The sequence below is a fragment of the Callithrix jacchus genome, chromosome 1 (assembly GCF_049354715.1).
Source record: "Callithrix jacchus isolate 240 chromosome 1, calJac240_pri, whole genome shotgun sequence".
Taxonomy (NCBI): Eukaryota; Metazoa; Chordata; class Mammalia; order Primates; family Cebidae; genus Callithrix; species Callithrix jacchus.
In genome coordinates, this window is record NC_133502.1 from 71,799,030 (window position 1) to 71,821,321 (window position 22,292).

Sequence of the window (22,292 nt, forward strand, 5' to 3'; positions counted from 1 at the left end):
CACATGTGATCCCAGCTACACGAGAGGCTGAGGCAGGAGAATTACTTGAAACCCAGAGGCAGAGATTGCAGTGAGCTGAGATTGTGCCACTACACTCCAGACAAGGTGACACAGTGAAGAAAAAAAAACAAAACTCTGTCATTTAGCTGTCCCCCCATCTGTACTCTAGGCCTATGTAACCACGAATGTACTTTCTACATAGCCTTACATACTCTGGACTTTCATATGAGTGGAATCATACAATATACATCTTTTGCAACCTGTCTTATTTTACTACGAATATTTCCAAGGTTCACCCATGTTTTTAGCATCTATCATCACATCAAATCTTTTTGTTGCTGAATAATATTCCACTGGTGGATATTATTTATACACCAGGTGATGAACACTTGGGTTGTTTTCACTTTTTGTGGTTATTGTGGATAACACTTCTAAGATATTTGTGTACAATGTTTTGTGGGGATGTATGTTTTCATTCCTCATAGCTATATATCTAAGAGTGAAAGTGATGGGCCACATGTAAACTCTATGTGTAACAATTTCAGAAGGTACCAGACTATTTCCAGAGTAGAGATATCATTTTATATACCCACTAGCTGTGTGAGGGTCTCAGTTTGTCTCCACATTCCAGCCGACGTTTATCATCTCTCTTTTTGATAAAGCCATCCCAGTGATTCTGAAGTCTCATCTCATCATAGTTTTCATTTGTGCTTCCCTGGCGTTGAACCTCTTTCATGTGCTTATTGGTCATTTGTGTTATCTTCTTTGAGGCAATATGCCCTTGTCATTTTCTCATTTTTAACTGGTTTGTGTGTTGTCACTGAGTTATAAGAACTCTCTATATATACCCGGTAAAAATTCTTTCGGGGGGCCAGGTGAGGTGGCTCACCCCTGTAATCCCAGCACTTTGGGAGGCCAAGATGGGTGGATCACCTGAGGTCAGGAGTTCAAGACCAGCCTGGCCAATGTGGTGAAACCCCACCTCTACTAAAAATACAAAAATTAGCTCGGCATGGTGGTGTGTGCTTGTAATCCCAGGTACTCTGGAGGCTGAGGTAGGAGAATCACTTGAACCTAGAAGGTGGAGGTTGAAGTAAGCTTGGATCATGCCACTACATTCCAGCCTGGGCAACAAAGCAAGACGCCGTCCCCCCCCAAAAAAACAAAGAAACCCTTTACAGGATATAATTTGCAGTAATAGTCTCCCATTCCATGGGTTGTACTTAACTTTCTTTTTTTTTTTTCCGTATAGAGGCAGGGTCTCGCTGTGTTGCCCAGGATGGTCTTGAACTCCTGAGCTCAAAAAATCCTCCCCCACCTCGGCCTCCCAAAGTGCTGGGATTATAGACCTGAGCCACTGTGCCCAGCCGTCATTTACTTTCTGAGTAGTACCCTTTGAAGCACAGAAGTTTTTTACTTTGGATGAAGTCCAATTTATCTATGTGTTCTTTTGTTACTTGTGCTTTTGGTGTCATATCTAAGAAATCATCTAGCTCATGAAGATTTATTCTTATGCTGCTGCTTTTGAAAAAAATCATTTAAAGCAATTTGAAGTGTACAGTGCAATAATGTTAAATACATTTGCATCACTGTGAATATACTTGACACGTTAAGGATATTCTTCTTAATCTTTAGAAATTTACATCTTTAGAAATTTTTCAGCTTTCAAAACTAAAATTTTCTATACTAAACACTAATCCCATCACCACCACTCTCACTCCCGACCCTCAGCAGCCACTACTGTGATTTTGACTACTTTAAATACTTCATACGAAAAAAAAATTTGTCTTTTTGTTATTGGCTTATTTCACTTAGCACAATGTTCTTGGAGTTCATCCATGTTGTAGCATGTGACATGGTTTCCTTCATTCTAAAGGCAGCTTAGTCTTCTATTTTATATATATATATATATATATATATATATATATATATATATATATGATAGAATACGTATATATATATATGGTATAATATATATATAAAATATGGTATGTGTACATTCACATACACATACATATACACACCGTTATTGTATCCTTTCATCTACCAAAGTCATTTGGATTGCTTTTATCTCTTGGCTATTGTGAAGAAGACTGAAACATACATGGATGTGGAAATATCTTTTTGAGATCCTGCCTTTAATTCTTCAGGTTATATACTGAGAAGTAGGATTGTTGAATAGTACGGTTGTTCTATTTTGCATTTTAAAACAACCTTCATTCTATTTTTCATCACTGGGCACAGACCCTCAAGAGTGGCCACCACCCTAGCACATCCCCTGTGAGGGACCTAATAAGCTGTTTTACTGAATTCTGAGTTATGATGTCATCAAGGATACTCTGTGCATACAACTGTGCCCTGGGAGCTTATGTTAGGCAAATACATTGAGATTAAGGTTGTCCTAATGCTGGTTCATTTCTCTTCTTCATCCCAGTCCTCTGAAGGACCAGTTCTACCTCTCATGCTATAGGCCTTCCTTCTAATGTTCTTTGAAATATATTCGTTCATTCCAAAGATCATGACTAGGGACTTGTATTGGATGTATCTGTAGAAGTGTATTTGGGATGAAAAGACATTCTCTGAGAGCAAACACAACAGACAAACACCCAAGGTGAATACAGGATCAGTAAGTTCCTAAAACCAATCCTAAAGGGATTGGTCATGATAAATTTATCTTGCCTCTTCCAATCAGTTCATGTGAACATGTCCAAATACAGATTCACTCATTGACATGCAGAAGGAGAGTCTTGAGAGAGTAACGGCACAAGCCAGCTTATCCCATGGGACCCTGCATGGGTCACTAGAACCAGCTAGTTGATGCCAGGACATTCCCCATGCTTCTATTCCACACCTGATTCTGAACACTTATTCTGGCTTTGTTGGATCCCTGTGTGCTGGCCCAGAAGGCAATGAGCACTTGGGGACTCAGAAAATTCCCACTATTTCTGTTTCTGTGAGCTTCTCCAGTGGCCTGAGGGTCATATTTTCAGAGTATTTTTTATTTGCCACTCTACAAGTGCAAATAACTGACAACCACTACATAAAGTTAATATCTGAAAAGTCTGCTCCAATGATACTTGAACAACCTATATAATGTAACCAAACAAGTGTAATTGAATTTTAACCTAATGTGTTCAGAGTATAAGCTTTCATTATATAAAAATAAGAAAAAAAATCCCTCAAACATATGGAAATTGAAGTGCATTCTTCTAAATAGCTCATGAGTTAAAAAGGGAAATCTTGGGGAAAATTAAAAATAATATAAACCTAAATAAAAATAAAACATATAAAATGTGGTAAGACACAGATTAAGCATTGTGAAGAAGCAAATAATCAACACTAGATGCATATATTAGAAAAAAAGAAAAATCTCATATCAATCATTTAAGCTTTCACATAAAGAAACGAGAAAAAGAGCAAAATAAAATCAGAGCATGCAGAGGAAAGGAAATAATGGAAGAATAAATCAATAAAACTTTAAAGAGAAAATCAATACAATTAAAAAAAAATTTTTTTTTTGAGACAGAGTCTTGCCCTGCCCAGGATAGAGTGCAATGGTGTAATCTCGGCTCACTGTAACCTCCCCATTCTGGGTTCAAGCCATTCTCCTGCCTCAGCCTCCTGAGTAGCTGGGACTACAGGCACATGCCACAATGCCCGGCCAAGTTTTGTATTTTTAGTAAACATGAGGTTTCATCATGTTGGCCAGGCTGGTCTCAAACTCCTGACCTCAAGTGATCTGCCCACTTTGGCCTCCCAAAGTGCTAGGACTACAGGCATGAGCCACTGCAACACAGCTTAAAATTGTTTTTTAATACAATCAGTACAGTTTGTAATCTTGTGATGCTAAAATAATAGAGGAGATTCAAATTAAGAACGCCAGCACTGAAAGAGAAGATATAACCACAGATCCTGTAGTCACTAAACAGATAATAAAAGAACATACTAACAACTACATGCACACTCATGTTAAAAACTAACATGGGCAGGGCGTGGTGGCTCAGCCTATAATCCCAGCACTTTGGGAGGCCGAGGTGGGCAGATCACCTGAGGTCAGGAGTTCAAGACCAGCCTGACCAACATGGAGAAACCCTGTTTCTACTAAAAATACAAAATTAGCTAGGTGTGGTGGTGCATGCCTGTAATCCCAGCTACTTAGGGGACTGAGGCAGGAGAATCGCTTCAACCCAGGAGGTGGAGGTTGCAGTGAGCTGGGACAGCGCCATTGCACTCCAGCCTGGGCAACAAGAGTGAAACTCCATCTCAAAACAAAAAAGAAATGTTACTAGATGATACTGTGTTACCTACATCCATAAATTAATTTTTTCCTGATTGGCTCACAATTATCCTTTCATGCTGACAATATTCAGAGACCAGTCTTGTGGACTAAACATTTTTGTGTTTGTTTTTTCTTAATTGACAAAAATTATATGTATTTATCTTATCTAACATGTTATTTTGAAATATGCATACATTGTGAAAGGAATAAATTGAGCTAATTAGCATATATTACCTGTTTTATTTTTTTCTGTCATGAACACATTCAATCTGCTCTCTTCACAAGTTTCAAGAATACAATGCATTGTACAGTCACACACTGCATAACAATGTTTAGCCACTCTGGACCACATAGATGACAGTGGTCCCATAAGATTATCATTCCCCACCCCCCCTTTTTTTTTTTTGAGACAGAGTTTTACTCTGTCACCCAGGCTGGAGTGAAATAGAATACGATCTTGGCTCACTGCAACCTCTGCTGCCTGGGTTCAAGCGATTCTCCTGCCTCAGCCTCCCAAGTAGCTGGGATAACAGGTGCCTGCCACCACACCCAGCTAATTTTTGTAGTTTTTAGTACAGACAGGGTTTCACCATCTTGGCCTGGCTGGTCTTGAACTCCTGACCTTGTGATCCACCCACCTCAGCATCCCAAAGTGCTGGGATTACAGGCAGGAGCCACAGTGCTCAGTCTTTTTTTTTTTCTAAGTATATACTATCTATGTTTACATAAGTACACTCTATGATTTTCCCACAATAACAAAATCACATTATGAAACATTTCCCAGAATGTATCCCCACTGTCAAACAATGCATAACTGTATTATAGTTATCATACATCATGTCTCTTAAACTTTTTCCTCTTATCTAACTGAAATTGTGTATCCTTTTGTCAATATCGCTCTATAACCCCACCCTCAGTCCATGATAACCACAATTCTACTCTCAATTTATACGTGTTCAAGTTTTTAAGATTCCACATGTCAGATCATGCAGTATTTGTCTGTCCGGCTTATTTCATTTAACATAATGTCCTCCAAGTTCATCCATGTTATCAAAAGGAGAGGATTCCTCTTTTTTTAAGGCAGTATAATATTCCATTGTGTATATATGGTCTAATTTTTTTAAGGTATGCACTGGTATTACCACAATCTTAGGAAATATGACAACAGCTTAGCTATAAAAGATAATGCTTCTATAAAGGAATTATAAATAAACATCTTGCTAATGACATTTGACTTAAAGAAATAGCTAATAATAATAAGTAATTGAAGAGGGAAAAAGGTTTGGTTTTTTGTTTTTTGTTTTTGCTGGACATTTCTTTTGTAACCATAGACATATTTTGCTATAGCAGTTCCAACACAGCTGGAAAATAAACTTAAAATTTCACCAAGTTTACTCTGGTTGTACCCCTCCTGGGTTCAAGTCTCGCATCAAGGCGATATTATCATATATGAGCCTTGCAGGAGCCTGATATCTAGGAACCGTTTTTATGTCAACATTTTGTTTTTAAACATCAGTACTCACTAGCAGTATCTCAAGTAACACCTTCTCTCAACCATGTACCGACTGACACGCACAGCTTCCCTGAAACAATCAGAGATACTGGGCTCCATTACTTTGTGTGCAGGTTTTTCTTGGCTGACCCTGTCAACAGGACTCTTAGCAAATGGAGAGCAAAAGCCTTAACTTGCTTATAACAATGGGGCCAAATAGGATTGATTTACATTTACTGACAGAGCAAATCAGGCTTTGCACAGTCTGCTCTCTCTTCTTCTATTTGGATGGCTTTAGAATCCATTGGAGAGGATCCTCATAAAAATCAGGAAAAAGACAATTGATCGTCCAAGGCCAAACTAATATAATGTTTCTTCAAGACTTGGCTTGGACAAAAAGGAGGCTGTTTGAGTAAGCACTTACAAATATTAATTATGTCACTTTTGCAATTACTATAAATTGCTGTTGTTGTCAAATCTGCTACTAATAGGGTCTTAAATGTTATTGTGAAGCCACTTCTTTATGAGTTCATGATTCTACATAAATGAGCCGGAAACAACTTACATGTTCAAACCTGATGAATACCTGAAACCAAGCTGGTGGTATACATCTGAAAACCTGATCATCTTCCCAGCTTCAGGGAAAGACAACAGGAAGGACTGTAAAAGGAACATTTCCACTTACAGCAGCACTTGTATAGAAGATATCCAAAGTGAATGGTCAAAAATGCTGAACAATTCAATTTCTATGAACTGTCCAGAATAAGCAGACCTACAGAGAGAAATAGTGGTTGCCAAAGGCTGCAGTGTCTGAGGGAAATGGAAGGTGATGGATAAAGAACACAGTTTCTTTTGGAGTGATGAAAATATTCTAAAACTGATTTTGTAGCAGTTATGCAACTCTGTGACTACACTAAAAACTACTGAATTGCACTTTTTAAATGGGCAAATTGCATGGTATGCGAACTGTTTTTATGAAGCTGTTACAAAAGAAAACCTCTGAAAGAGTGAATGGTCAATGTGGGGAAAAAGGGATGAAAGGTACTATCAGAAAAATAAGCTACAGATTAAATGTGTAGGACAAGGCTAGAGTGAATCCCATGCTGTTAGATTAAAGCTGAAGAGAGTACGAATTCATTTTATTTTAATATAGAAAGGTAGATATTTACAGAAATAGGTATATGTGTAGATGGATGTTTACAAAAATATATATGTGTACATGGGTCAGTAAATACACAACTATTTCCTACCTCTCTCCCTCAGGGGTCCAGAAGCACAGCTAGTGTCTACACCTTAGATTCTAAATACCATTCTTTAATAAAATAAGCCAGGGAAGGCCCATTCCAGGGCTAGGACAGGGAAAATGCAAGATGAACTTGGAACATCTTGTAGTATAGAAATTAAGGGTCGTTCTCAATGGCTAAAGCTGGAAAAATTTGAGTAACAAAATAATATTAAATTATAACCCAATGAATAAAATAAGTAGCCATGAGTCCATAGTGATACAAATAAATGACTAAATATAGAAATAACAGGAGAGGGCCGGGCTTGGTGTCTCCTGCCTGCAATCCTTGCACTTTGGGAGGCTAAGGTGGGCAGATTATCAGGTCAAGAAATCAAGACCATCCTGGCCAACATGGTGAAACCCCATCTCTACTAAAAATACAAAATTAGCCTGGCATGGTGGCACATGCCTGTAATCTCAGTTACTCGGGAGGCTGAGGAAGGAGAATTGCTTGAACCTGGGAGGCAGAGGTTGCAGTGAGCCGAGATCACACTATTGTACTCCAGCCTGGGCAACAAGAGTGAGACTCTGTCTCAGAAAATAAATAAATAAATAAATAAATAAATAAATAAATAAATAAATAACAGGAGAGAGCAGACATGTCTTCATTACAGAACAATTTCAAATAAATGGAGAAAATTTAAGGAATAAAAATCAACTTTAGAGCACTCTGGTAATTAAGTTGCTAGAGGCAAGATTCATCAATTAAAGCTAAAATTAAAGGACAAAACATTAAGAAGAGATATTTAGTGGCGTGCTGTGGCTCATACCTGTAACCTAATAATTTTGGAGGGAGGCTGAGGTGAGAGGATCACTTGAGCCCTGGAGTTTAAGATCACCCTGGGCAACACAGGGAGACCCCATCTCTACAATTTAAAAAAAATTAGCTAGGTGTGGCCATGGTGCACGTCTGTAGTCCTAACTACTTGGGAGGCTGAGGTGGGAAGATTGCTTGAGCTGGGGAGGTAGAGGCTGCAGTGGGCTGGGATTGTGCCCCTATACTGCAGCCTTGGTAAAACAGCAAGACCCTATCCTGTCTCAAAGAAAAACAAGATTTCTTATGTATCTTAAAATTGTCTTCCTAAAATATCTGTTAATTTCTTTTTCTCTTTCTTTCTTTCCTTTTCTTCTTTCATTCTTTCTTTCTTTTTTGAAACAGAGACTTTCTCTGTCACCCAGACTGTAGAGCAGTGGGGTGATCTCAGCTTACTGCAACTTCTGTCTCCTGGGTTCAACCAATTCTCCTGTCTCAGTCTCCCAAGTAGCTGGTACTACAGGTGTGCACCATCACATCTGGCTAATTTTTGCATTTTTAATAAAGACAAGGCTTACCACGTTGGCCAGGCTGGTCTTGAACTCCTGACCTCAAGTGATCCGCCTGCCTCAGCCTCCCAAAGTATTGGGATTACAGGCATGAGCCACCACGCCCAGTCAAATACTTGTTAATTTCTAAGGTGATTTTAATATTGTGTTCACAAATTCTTTGATAATCCTTTCTCCAGGACATGCAGTTTAATTTCCCTCCTTTGGCATATGCGCTAGGTGTGGTGACTACTTCTAAAAATAAGAGTATGGAAAGAGAAAAATGATAACTCTATGGTGGCAAAGCCCATCAGACTTCACCTGCACCAAGTAATCAAGGTCAGCATCACCAGAAAAGTCACTTTGGTATCATGTACCCCTTGATAAGATATAGTGAAGACACTCAGCTCTGTGATATTCTTACAAATAGTTGGTAGTGCCAATCTAATAAGAAAACATCAGACAAGTCCAAATTGAGACACTATGTAAAGGCCCCAGCCAGTTCCCTTCAAGTGTCAAGATCATGAAAGACACAGACTGACAGACTTACAGATTGGAGGAGACTAAAGAGATGTGACCACTAAATGCCACATGGGATCCTTGACTGAATCTAGATCAGAAGAAGGGGAAGAGTAAAAACCTAGTGGAAAATGCAAATCAAGTTCAGTTAATAGTAGTGTCCCAATGTTAGTTTATTAGCTCTGGCAAATGTACCACGGTTGTGTAAGATGTTAACATTGGGAGGGAAACGTGAACTGACCCACTGGCCCATGGCATCCTTCCGTAAGAATAGACTTCACTTAATCATAAATTTACTGTTGGTTTAGACTCAAAAGGTTTTATTTTCCCCCCCATGCTTTGTAAGTCATTAGTGTACTCAATTAGATTGATACTCCAATTGTCCCAGATTTGGGCAATGGGTGGGAGTCCCTTCAGACTGACTCTTCTGTCCTAGTGGGATATTCCATCTTTCTTTCTCTTTTTTTTTTGCATTTCCCTTTTGGCCTGACAAGGTATTCTGGGATCATCGAATCCTAGTCCTGGAAGCAGCCCCTTCTTCAGGTCAGCCTGCTTTCATTACTGGGAAGTGGTATTATAAGATCTGGATACTGCCTGTGCTCACGGCTACTGGTGTGTCCGTGCTTCTTAGTCTTTTCAGTGGACAGAACTAGAAAATACATATGTGTGTATACACATACATACTCATGCAGACAAAGATGCATGTGCAGATAAACATGCATGGACACACACATATGCAACTTAAGAATCAAAAGTTCATACCAATACTTCCAATTCTAGTCCATCCTCACAGGATTCTTTTTCTTTGCCCCATTTCTCATTTGTAGGACTTTTCTTCCACAGTGAGAACCCTGGCTCCCAACAACACAGACACATGTACTCAATTGCTCAACCCAATAATGTATATAAAATAGTTTCAGGATGACTCTGCCCATACCACTACAATATACAAACCCACTAGAGTTTGGATTTGTTTGTAATTCTAATTCATATATAACAAACCCTACCCAACCAAGACTGAGGGGGTATAGTCAAATGCTATCTGCATTATTTTTCCTTCTTTCTTATATAAGAGGTAACAGACTGTATAGACTTTTTCCACTTTGCTCTTTCATTTAACATTTCCTTTAAAACTCACTCCAAAACAGTTTGCTGATATCTTCTTCTTCATTCTCTTCACAGTTACATCTGACTCCATCATGTGGTTATTCAATCCATTTCATATGCTTGAATGTCCAAGCAATTTCCAATATTTTGCAACTATAAATAATGCTGATAAGTAATCATGTACATATGTACATTCATATCATTGGAGGTGACTTTTTTTTTCTTGATACAGAGATTTTCACTCTTGTTGCCCAGGCTGGAGTGCAATGGCGCGATCTCAGCTCACCTCAACCTCTGCCTCCTGGGTTTAAGCGATTCTCCTGCCTCAGACTCCCAAGGAACTGGGATTACAGGCATGTGCCAACACCCCTGGCAAATTTTTTTTTTTTTTTGTATTTTTAGTAGAGATGGAGTTTTTCTATGTTGGGCAGCCTAGCCTCAAACTCCTGACCTCAAATGATCCCCACCTCGGCCTCCCAAAGTGCTGGGATTACAGGCATGAGCCACCACACCTGGCCTGACTCTCTTTTTTTTCTTTTGAGACAGAGTTTTGCTTTGTTGCCCAGGCTGGTGTACAGTGGCATGATCTCGACTCACTGCAACTTCTGCCTCCCAGGTTCAAGCAATTCTCGTGCCTCAGCCTCCTGAGTAGCTGGGATTACAGGCGACCGCCACCACACCTGGCTGATTTTTTTGTATTGCAGTAGAGATGGGGTTTCACCATGTTGCCCAGCTGATCTCGAACTCCTGAGTTCAGGCAATCTGCCCATCTTGGCCTCCAAAAGTGCTAGGATTATAGGTGTGGGGTAATGCATGAGGCCTGGAGGTGATTCTTAAAAGATACATTCTTAGAAGTGTGCTCGCTTGCTGTGTCAATAGATATGTGCCTATATAATTTAATTAAATACTGCCAACTTCCCCCTATAGGACTTAAAACATTTTGCATTCCCACCAACAGTATATGAAAATGTCTGCTTCTCTGCAGTCTCACCAATAGAGAGTACTGTTAAGCTTTTATATTTTTGACAATTGGATGGGTGAGAAATGGTATCTCAGTGTGGTTGTAATTTACATTTCTCTTACCATCAGTGATTTTAACATCTTTTCATATATTTAAACATCTTTTGACAAAGAATCTGTGGATGTCTTTTGTCCACTTTTCTGTAGGAGTTCTAGTCTTTTCCTCTCAATTTTAAAAGCATCTACAAAGTAAGGTTTAACCTTTTATTTTTATTTATTTATTTATTTAGAGATGGAATTTCGCTCTTGTTGCCCAGGCTGGAGTACAATGGGACGATTTCAGCTCACTGCAACCTCTGCCTCCTGGGTTTGAGCAATTCCCCTGCCTCGCCTCCCAAGTAGTTGGGATTACAGGCATGCACCAACACACCCAGCTAATTTTGTATTTTTAGTAGAGATGGGGCTTCAGCATGTTGGTCAGGCAAGTCTCAAACTCTTAACCTCAGGTGATCCACCCTCCTCAGCCTCCCAAAGTGCTGGGATTACAGGTGTGAGCTACCATGTCCGGCCTCAGGATTAACCCTTTATCAGAGAAATATGGTGATTTGGAACATGTTGATAAAGATTTTTTGCAGTCATTTGTCTTTGATGTTATGGTACACTTTGTCCATGCAAACGATTTTTGGTATCTGCAGTTTTTATTTAGTAATCCTGTATTGGCTCTGGATTTAGAAGTAGAAAGCCTCTCCCTATATTAGGTTAAAGATATTTCATCCATATTTTCTTCTAACATTTAAATTTTTTTTTCACATTGAAATCTCTGACCTATTAGAAATTCCCATGTACGATCAGAGGAATGGAATTTTATTATTTTCCAAATGTCTAGTCAATGTCCCATTTATTAAAAGAGTATTTGCCACAGTCATTTGACATTCCACCTTTCTGATCAGCATTTTTGAATGCATTCTGCTCTTTTATTTATGTTACTTTGACCTATTCATGTGCCAGTACCATGCTGTTTAAATTATAGAGGCTTTGTAAAGTTTTCAAATCTGGAAGGGCTAGTCCCTCTAAAGCACTTCCTGTTCAGCATTTTTGTAGCAATTCTTATGTTAAACTTTCCATATGGATTTTAGGATTAACTTATAGTCCATGTCAATGTAAAAACTCATTAGAATTTTTAACGAGATTGCATAATTTTGTAAATTATAAAGTTAGTGAGAGAGACTCACATCTTCTTTATATTGAGTTGTTTTCCAAGAAGAGAGGATGCCTTTCTATTTATTGAAGTCTATTTTTGGTTTCAGTGCTGCTTTATAGTTTTCTATATATTGGTTTGGAATATTCTTTATTAAACTTATTCCTATTTATCTTTATCCAATGTTACCAAAATTGGAATCACTAATTTATTCATTTATTTTTTGTTGAGACAGAATTTTGCTTTTGTTGCCCAGGCTGGAGTGAAATGGTGCAATCTCGGCTAACTGCAACCTCTGCCTCCCTGGTTCAAGTGATTCTCCTGCCTCAGCCCCCTAAGTAGCTGGGATTACAGGCATGCGCCACCACACCCAGTTAATTTTGCATTTTTAGTAGAGACGGGGTTTTTCCATGTTGGTCAGGCTGGTCTTGAACTCCCGACCTCAGGTGATCTCCCACCTTGGCCCCCCAAAGTGCTGGGATTACAGGTGCCAGCCACCACTCCCAGCCTGGAGTCACTAATTTTATATTTCATTTTGTGCTGTTTTTAGGTATTAACAACCAGGACTATTATATTCCAGAATTCAGACAGAGTAACCCTAAAGAAGATGTTTTGGTAGTATGTTCTTTTCTTTTCAAAAAACCTATAACTGAATGTTGTGTGGTAGTGTTAGGCATAGATTTTTTTTTTTTTTCCTTTTTTTTTTTCAGACAGAGTCTCTCTCTGTCACCCAGGCTGGAGTGCAGTGGCATGAACTTGGCTCACTGCAACCTCCATCTCCTGGGTTCAAACTATTCTCCTGCCTCAGCTTCCCAAGTAGCTGGGACTATAGGCACACGCCAACACACCTGGATAATTTTTTGTATTTTTAGTAGAGACGGGTGTCACCACATTAGCCAGGATTGTCTCCAACTCCTGACCTCGTGATCCACTCCCAAAGTGCTGGGATTACTGGTGGGATCCACCGTGCCTGGCCCGCATAGATTTCTTATTTCCATAAAACACTAATATTCATTTCTGGTGTGGTTTTCTATTAACACAATCAAAAGCCTTCTATTCCCTTTCTCTCATCATCATTTTTATCTAAAAGAGAGGTTTCAGGTGTATCTAGCAGAGACTTTTTTTTTTTTTTAAAGTTCAGATTGATTGATTGAGATGGAGTTTTGCTCTTATTGCCCAGGCTGGAGTGCAATAGCATGATCTCAGCTCGCTGCAACCTCCACCTCCCAGGTTCAAGTGATTTTCCTCCCTCAGCTTCCTGAGTAGCTGGGATTACAGGTGCCCACCACCACACCTGGCTAATTTTTGTATTTTTAGTAGAGACGGGGTTTCACCATCAAGGCCAGGCTGGTCTTGAACTCCTGACCTCGTGATCCACCTGCCTTGGCCTCCCAAAGTGCTGGGATTATAGGCGTGAGCCACTGCGCCCAGCTTCTTCTAACATTTTCTGCATCATTCTTCCTGCAGCCACCACCACAGCTCTCAGCATATGCTCACCTCGCCATTCTTTGCCCACTGGTATTAGACGCTACTCCCATTTGCTGCCTCTCCAACAGCCGAGCCTCTTGTGAACAGCTCCTTCCTCATCTTCCCTCCCTGAGCAGGTCCTTGGCAACCTTAATTTCTCCATTGTGATTTTAAGTAATGCACCGAGCAACTAGAGATAATGGCACCCTCTGAAGCTACACTTTGTAAGGGAGGCTCTTGCCCTCTTCACTGGCTTTCCTCCTCTCAGGTGACAGACGCAGAGGCTCCTCAGACTCCAGGAGCCCATAAGGAAGGTGCAAAGGGCACAGGAAGTACACTGGAGGTCTTCAAAGTTTTGTTGAGCCTCGATTTGTGGGGGTTGCAGGTCATGCAGGCGCCATCCGGAGAGGGTTGAGCAGGTATAACCGTGTATTCTCACCCTGACAGGACACAAAGCACTGAGTGAAGGGACAGTGCTGGCTGCGATACCAGCTGCAGCCTAGAGAAGTGGGAAGGAGATTTGGATTGATTGAGTAGAGGCAGAGATTTAAGAGAGGAGGGCGGAGAGGACTGGCGTGCCCAGCTCTGGAGGCAGGCCCTCTGGCACATTTTCAATACTCTTCAGTTTTCTTTGAAAAGAAAAAAGGCCCAGATCCCAGGCGCTGGCCCATTCATCTTCCATGGAGTATTCACTTGGCTGAATTCTGGAAGAGATTTCTACACCAGTGGCATTCTGTAGTGAGTGCTAGGCTGGAATTCAAACCCAGGTCTACCTCTTCCCAAAACAAGTTCTTTTCTCATTTCCAAGGGACCAGGCAAATTCTGAGTGCAGTAGAAAAGAAATCACTTCCCAGGGCTGGGCGTAGTGGCTCACACCTGTAATCCCAGCACTTTGGGAGGCTGAGGTGGGCAGATCACTTGAGGACAGGAGTTCAAGACTAGCCTGACCAACATGGAAAAACCCTGTCTCTACTAAAAAAATACAAAGTTAGCCAGGCATGGTGGCACATGCTTGTATTCCCAGTTAATCAAGAGGCTGAGGCAGGAGAATCACTTGAACCCGGGAGACGGAGGTTGTGCTGAGCCAAGATCGCACCATTGCACTCCAGCCTGGGCAAGAATGAGAGTGAAGCTCCATCTCAAAAGGAAAAAAAAAGACACAGTGAGACCTGGTCCTTCATTCTCTGTACTCCGCTGTCATATCCAACTGTACAGTCATCAACTGTGAGCATTTGTCTTCCCTCTGGACTGAGTTACTGTGGAAGACAGAATAGGTCCTAACCAAAACTCAGTGAACTAACTGAAAGAACACAGGTTCCGGTTTCACCTGGTGGAGTTTGTAATGACTTTCAAGACAGACGTTGGTAACAGGCTGCAGCAGTGGCAGCCTGAAGTGTTATCTTGCAGGGTTTTCACAGTCACTTCCTTCTCCAGGTCTTATCAGCGTTCTCCAGGGTGGAATGTGAGTCCTTTCCTCCTCCTGGGTGGTGTTTTGGTGACCAGGAAGGGAATATTTCAACATTCTCCAAAGATGAGGTGGCATTTGGCCTCAGGAATTTGCCACAAACTCAGGTCATCTCTGTGTTTTAGGACATTTATTTGAAGGGCAGGGGAACAAATGGATTGCAGAGAAAACATTCTGGCTGAAAATATCCTGAAAAAGTTTAAGGAGGTACTTGAGACACTTCACACCAAGGAGCAAAACCAGCTCAAATGTGTGAAAAGCATGGAGAAATCATGAATCTGGTATTAAATTATACTTTTAAAATTTTATTTTTGCCTAGCTGCCCAATCTGTCAAATGACTCAGCAACCCTACATAGTTGAAACCAGATGTTTACTCAAGAGTACAGTAGAGGATTACTTTCCAAATCCACAGCCCAATGCTGACTTTATTCTTGATTCCTAACATGGAGCCCAGGGACAAATATGTGTGTGCGTATGTGTGTGTGCATGCACGTGCATGTGCACACATGCAATATTCAGCCCTGCAGCCCACAGTGGAGTTGAAGGGGTCAAATGTAGATGGGGCTCAAAAAGCAACAGTGATTTATGAGACTTATGAGACTCCAGCCACCCTCAGGCATCTTGGAGAGAGGGTGGGGTAGGATGAGACTGGTGAACTGGCTAATATTTCTGTTGCTCTCTGAATAGCTGCTGAGGAGTGACTCCTTTGGAGAGCTGAGTGTAATTCTGGTGTTTGGATGCTCAGCACACGTTTTCCACACAGTGTGCCATATGAACCCTTAGTTGTTTCTGTGCAATGCTCTGTACATTGTATGTTTCTACACACATATCTACAGTGTGCCTTGTACAAACCTGTTTGTGTTCTATAAGACACTCCACATTCTCTTGCTAAGGGATCTTCAAAGGGAATTTTGAGGTAAGTTTCCCTTTTGGCACTGACTTTAGGATGGATCCTTCTGTCAGATGGGACACCCCGTAAAAAGGCTTTAATTCTTTGCTACTGACAAAACAGGTTTACAACCTTTAGCCTGCTTAACTCCCTGAGCAACCCCAGAAGGGCAGGAGAAGGCACAGTTTCCATGTTTTTTTCTTTTTGTTTTTTTGAGATGGGCAACCCTGTTGCCCAGGCTGGAGTTCAATGGCCTGATCTCGGCTCACTGCAACCTCTGCCTTCTGGGTTCAAATGATTCTCCAGCTTCAGCCCCTCCGAGTAGCTGGGATTACAGGCGCCCACTACCATGCCCAGCTGATGTTTGTATTTTTAGTAGAAACAGCGTTTCGCCATGTTGGCCAGGCTGGTCTACGAACTCGACCTCGTGATCCGCCCACCTCAGCCTCCCAAAGTGCTGGGATTACAGGCGTGAGCCACCGTGCCAGTAGCATCAGCCACCAGGCTTAGGGGCCTCATCTAGGTTGCTTTGTCTTACTGATTATCAGGTGTAAACTAAATTGACAATTTACTAGGAAGGAGTAAATACTCAAAAGTATTCATGAGTCTTCATAATTTTGCTGTAACGTGAAACTCTGAAGCTAACTCCCAAAGCGGAGATGTGGCTCTGAAAGAGGCTCTGAATCAGGTCCATCCTGGTGGGGCAGGGTCTCTGAGATCTTCTACCTTCAGCCTGTCCCCTGGACCACTCCTCTCTTCCTTGCAGCTCACACTTCTGCCGAGATCAATAACATTGCTTGGGACAGGCTAGGTCAAGCCCCTGAGGTGCAATTACGTATTTCTCTTTAGACTATGCCTTTAAGAATTGTTTTAGTTTTTCACAAATTTGCTATGTTTCTGCCTGGTGTTCAGCAGTCACCTCCATAGTGTTCATTCAGAACCTGCACCTGAGCTGAATAAGGAAGGGAAGGAAGCAGAGGAAGCAGGCAGGGGAATGGCTCCTCTATGATCCCTTCCATCTAGAAATGTGCTCAGCTTTATTTTGAGTCCCATAAAGGGGATCCACTTTGTTTGTGGAGGTCCTTGTAATATTATCAATAGCTACCACATGTTTAATGACATCCAGGTGTCAGGCACTACTCCAGGCATCTTATGTGCATTGCCCTACTTAATTCTCACGGCAATCCTAAGATGCAGGTGGTATGCCAACATGGGAAAAGCTCTGGCCTTAGACTCAGAAGGACCTTGTCTTCTAATCTCAGTGCTGTCCCTTCCTGGCAAGTTACTTAGAGCCTTCTGAGCTTCCTCTCCCATAAAACCTACTATCTAGGCTGGGTATAGTAGCTCATACCTGTAATCCCAGAAACTTGGGAGGCTGAGGCGGGCAAATCACTTTAGGCCAGAAGTTGGAGACCACCCTGGCCAACATGGCAAAAGCCTGTCTCTACTATAAATACAAAAAAAATGAGTCTCACCTGCTTGGGAGGCTGAGGCAGGAGAATTGCTTGAACCCAGGAGGTGCAGGTTGCAGTGAGCTGAGATTGCACTCCTGCACTGCAGCCTGGTGACAAAGGAAAACCATCTCAAAACAAACAGCAAAATGAAACCAAACCATACCATCTAAAGCAAAGGATGGTTGTGTGAGGAGTCTGTAAAATAACAACATGCACTTACTAAATCACCACCAGACCATCCTAGTACTATCATCACCTCTGTCCTACACATACCAGGTCCTGTGCAACAGTTGTCCTGTGCAACTGACTTTTATTTTTATTTATTTTATTTTATTTTATTTTTTCGAGATGGACTCTCACTCTACCACCCAGGCTGGAGTACAATGGCGTGATCTTGGCTCACTGCAACCTCCACCTCCTGGGTTCAAGTGATCCTCCTGCCTCAGCCTCCCAAGTAGCTAAGACTACAGTCATATGCCACCATGCCCAGCTAATTTTTGTATTTTTAGTAGAGACAGGGTTTCACCATATTAGCCAGGGTGGTCTCAAACTCCTGACCTTGTGAGCTGCCCACCTCTGCCTCCCAAAGTGCTAGGATTACAGGTGTGAGCCGCCAGCCTGGCCTTTGCAACTGACTTTTAATACCTGCTTCACACATTCATAATATCATTAGCCTGGGTAGGCAGGTCTCTAGCACATAGGGTTGGAAAAGGAAGGAAAGAAAGTGTCTGGCTTTTCTCAACCAGATGTGCCTAAGTGATGAAGAGCCAATATGCAGGATATTCAAGCTCTTTGGGAACCACAGTTCTCACCAGATGACCAAGATTGCTGATGTGTTCACAGAGAGGAAAACTAGCTCTGTTGAGGACATTCAGCAGGTGCTTTGGAGATCTGAGAGCACAGCCCAGGAAATGGAGGTACAGCTTGAATGGTTCCTCTCCTGTCCCCACATTAACAGGAAGACAATGTTTAGTTCTGGTTTCAACAGTTTTCTCTTCAGAGTACTAGGCCAACAAAGGTAGTGTTTAAATGCAATGGAGAAATCATACATTGCATTCTCTAGAGACAGGTGCCCCTTGAGTCTGTCCTGAAGCATGCCAAGTTTTGAAATGCACAGCTTAAGAACTGGGTCAGTCCTGATTGCTTTCAAGACTTCAAAAAATAAAAAGTTAATACCCAATTAATTTACCTTCCCTGAGTTCAGGAGATGGAGCTAAGAGTCTAGGGAGACCAAAGCAGTTAGAGTACATAGGACAGAGTTCAGAGAGGAGATGGTTACACAAAGAGAGAGCCTAAAGACCTGTCCGGGGTCTTCCTTGAGTATTCAGCAGTGAGCTGATCAGCACATATCTGTGAAGACACTACCAAAGGTCTGAAAAGAAAACATAAAAATATTGATGGAAGAGCACCTGTTGCTTGCACAGGACAGGGAACAATGCCTGTTCCCACTGACGAGACTGGAAAAATTAATACGTCATGGAACATTGGGAAGAGTACTCGGAAGGTCTTGCCTCTGAGTAGTGGGGAATAATTAGCCCTAGATTGACCACTGCCTTGGACCCACCTAAAAAATAATAAAAGCAACACCTGAAAAGATCAAACTCTTTCCAAGTACCTCAACTGCATCCCATAACAAAACTGAAGATTTATAGGAATACAAAAATATCCAGCACCCAAAAAAGTAAAATTCACAATGTCTGGCATCCAATCAAAGATTACCAGGCAAGGCAAAGAAGCAGGAAAACATGGTTTATGATGAGGACAATAATCGCACAATCCAAATCAGAACTGAGACAGATGTTAGAATTACTAGACAAAGACACTAAAAGTTATTATCATTGTATTCCATATTTCACAAAGAAAGTATAAAAATATTCAAACCAGAGCTACATCTACTATGTACTCAAACAAAAATTAAAATTTTTTTTTAATTTAAAAAGAATTTCCTTATGGGCAAATTGTGAGAGAGATCTGTAACTGTATCATATTTGTACTTATATAGGAATAAAATGGGAGGCAGATTGCCTGACACAGTTCCCAGCTTGACTTTTTCCTTCGACTTGGTAATCTTGCACCTCAAGATTTATCTTCCTTTCACAAGAGGTATACATTGTTCATGTTTAGGAAGACTCAACGTTGTGGAGCTGTCAATGCTTTCCAAATTGTTCTATAGATTTAATCCAATTATTAATCCAATTGTTGTTAATATCAGCAAACTTTTTTTTAATTAACAAGGTGATTCCAAAGCTTAGATAAAAAGGCAAGGATTCTAGAGTAGCGAAAACAATTTTGAAAAAGAACAAAGTTGAAGGGCTAACCTGATTTGAAGAATTATGATAGCCGGGCATGGTGCCTCTCACCTGTAATCCCAACACTTTGGGAGACTGAGACTAGAGGATTGCTTAAAGCCAGGATTTCAAGACCAGCATGGGCAACAAAGCAAGACCCTGTCTCTACAAAAAATTCAAATAAAAGCCAGGTGAGGTGGCGTATACCTATAGTCCCAGCCACCCACTTGGGAGGCTAAGGCAGAAGGATCGCTTGAGCCTAGGAGTTTGAGGCTGCAGCAAGCTGTGACTGCAGCACTGCACTCCAGCCTGGGCCACAGAGTGAGACCCCTCTGAAAAAAAGATTTTCTTAAAAAAACAAATTCTGCCCTGCATTTTATTATGAGAAGGGGAAACTGCTGAAGCCAAAAAAAAAAAAAAAAAAAAAGTTTTTAAAGTTATAAAAATGTAATCAGTTTCTCATAGGGTTTCTGGGGGAAAAAATATAAAGTATAAATCTATGACTCATTTTTTTCCAGAGATAATAAAAATGCGTTGCCTAATTTTACTCAAGGTAAAGTCTATAATAACTTCTTTCTTCTGTCCACCAAAAAAAGTTTCAAATAGAGCACATGAGCAGTGACAGTCAGAAGATTGTATGTCCCAATAAAAGTGAATTCAAGCAATTAATCATTAGAGAACTGTTGCTTCCACCGATCAGCAGCTTCTATGTCAAAACCGTCTGTCAATGGAGTCAATATGCCTCTTGGTACATTCTTTCAAAGAGAACACCTCTCCATCCCCAAGTTTCCCTCCAAATCTGTGCTCAAATGGGATCATGTTGAACTTCTTCGCTGCTTTTCGATACATGCAATAATGTTTGACCCAACTGGAACCAAATGGAGCAGGCCTTTATTCCTGGACATACAGGTAGCCTTCCGCTGTAAACTGACTTGCTCATTTGTGGTCCTTGGGATTCTGCCTGATTTTGTTCATAAGCTCTTCCACTTCTGACCTTGTGCCTTCAAATCGATTCCGTGTATTCTGAATGTTGAACTGTAGCTCCATTTTGTAGTGATTGAAGTCTTTGGCAAGTTCATGGCCCTGATGATAGAAGGTAAACATCCCCTGAAAAAATGACAGCATAGGTTCCACAAACTCAAACTTCTTTCTTTCTTGGATTTCCTGCAGCTTACACACATATTCGAGAGACAGTTCACAGAAGTGTTGCCGGTTTTGCTCCACTTGGATATCTGCCTCTTGTAAATGTGAGTCTTTTTTGCTGATAAATTCAAATGTTTATCAATTAGACTATAATTCTTTTCTGTCTCTTGGTCAAACTTCTTTTTTTCTTCCTTTACAGCTCCAAGTTGCTCTTTTCTGAATTTTTCCAAGGGTTTAATCAGGGTCTCAGTTACACTTAATGCCATAATTTCTCTCTGTTCTTCCAGATTCTTCAGAAGATTTGAAAATTCATGTAAGGAAGCATCTATGCATCGTTCATCATCTGTCTCAGCATCACCAATAAACTCGAAGTCTCTGAGTGGAATGAGCAAACTTCCGCTAGACCACTGACAAACTTTTGGTCGCAGCAATGAGATTCTTCCCATCCTTTGATGAGCTCTTTGATGAACTTGTTGGTCCTCTCGAGTTCCGCTTCGTGAGCGCGGATCTTCTCCCGGAACCACGGGCTGTCTAGGTAGCAGTCCCTGACTGCAGCGGTCCGGGTGCGGTGCGCTCGCCGCGCGCTACTGCCCGAGCTGGGCTCCGAGGTCGCTGCCGCGAGCGAGTCCCGCGCAGGTCCCACAGAACCGAGTCCTGCGGCGCCCCAGTCCCGGCAGCCCCCGCCAAGCCCTGAGTGCCCTCAGCCCCGCCCCGGCCCGCCCCCACTTCCTCCCCCGAGACGCCGCAGGTCCCGGCCCGCGTTCCCGTTCTAAAAAAAAAAAAAGATTTTGCCGGGCGCGGTGGCTCACGCCTATAATCCCAGCACTTCGGGAGGCCGAAGCGGGTGGATCACGAGGTCAAGAGATCGCGACCATCCTGGTCAACAAGTTGAAACCTCGTCTTTACTAAATATACAAAAATTAGCTGGGCATGGTGGCGCGCGCCTGTAGTCCCAGCTACTCGGGAGGCTGAAGCAGGAGAACTGCTTGAACCCAGGAGGCTGAGGTTGCGGTGAGCCGAGATCGCACCATTGCACTCCAGCCTGGGTAACAAGAGCGAAACTCCATCTCAAAAAAAAAAAAAAAAAAAAAAAAAAGGGGATGTTATGGCGGGGTGCGGTGGCTCAAGCCTGTAATCCCAGCACTTTAGGAGGCCAAGGCGGGTGGATCATGAGGTCAAGAGACCGAGACCATCCTGGTCAACATGGTGAAACCCCGTCTCTACTAAAAAAATTAAAAATTAGCTGGGCATGGTGGCGCGTGCCTGTAATCCCAGCTACTCAGGAGGCTGAGGCAGGAGAATTGCCTGAACCCAGGAGGCGGAGGTTGCGGTGAGCCAAGATGGTGCCATTGCACTCCAGCCTGGGTAACAAGAGCGAAACTCCGTCTCAAAAAAAAAAAAAAAAAAAAGATTTTTAGTAAAAAAATAAAAAGTGTTATTCTA

The 22,292-nt window shown here is 41.6% G+C and overlaps 1 long non-coding RNA gene across 1 annotated transcript in view; it reads right to left on the reverse strand.

The window, feature by feature from the left end:
• LOC144581420 (uncharacterized) overlaps positions 1–22,292 on the reverse strand; it is a 126,207-nt gene that overhangs the window by 91,258 nt on the left and 12,657 nt on the right. The gene's annotated exons all lie outside the window — the stretch shown is intronic.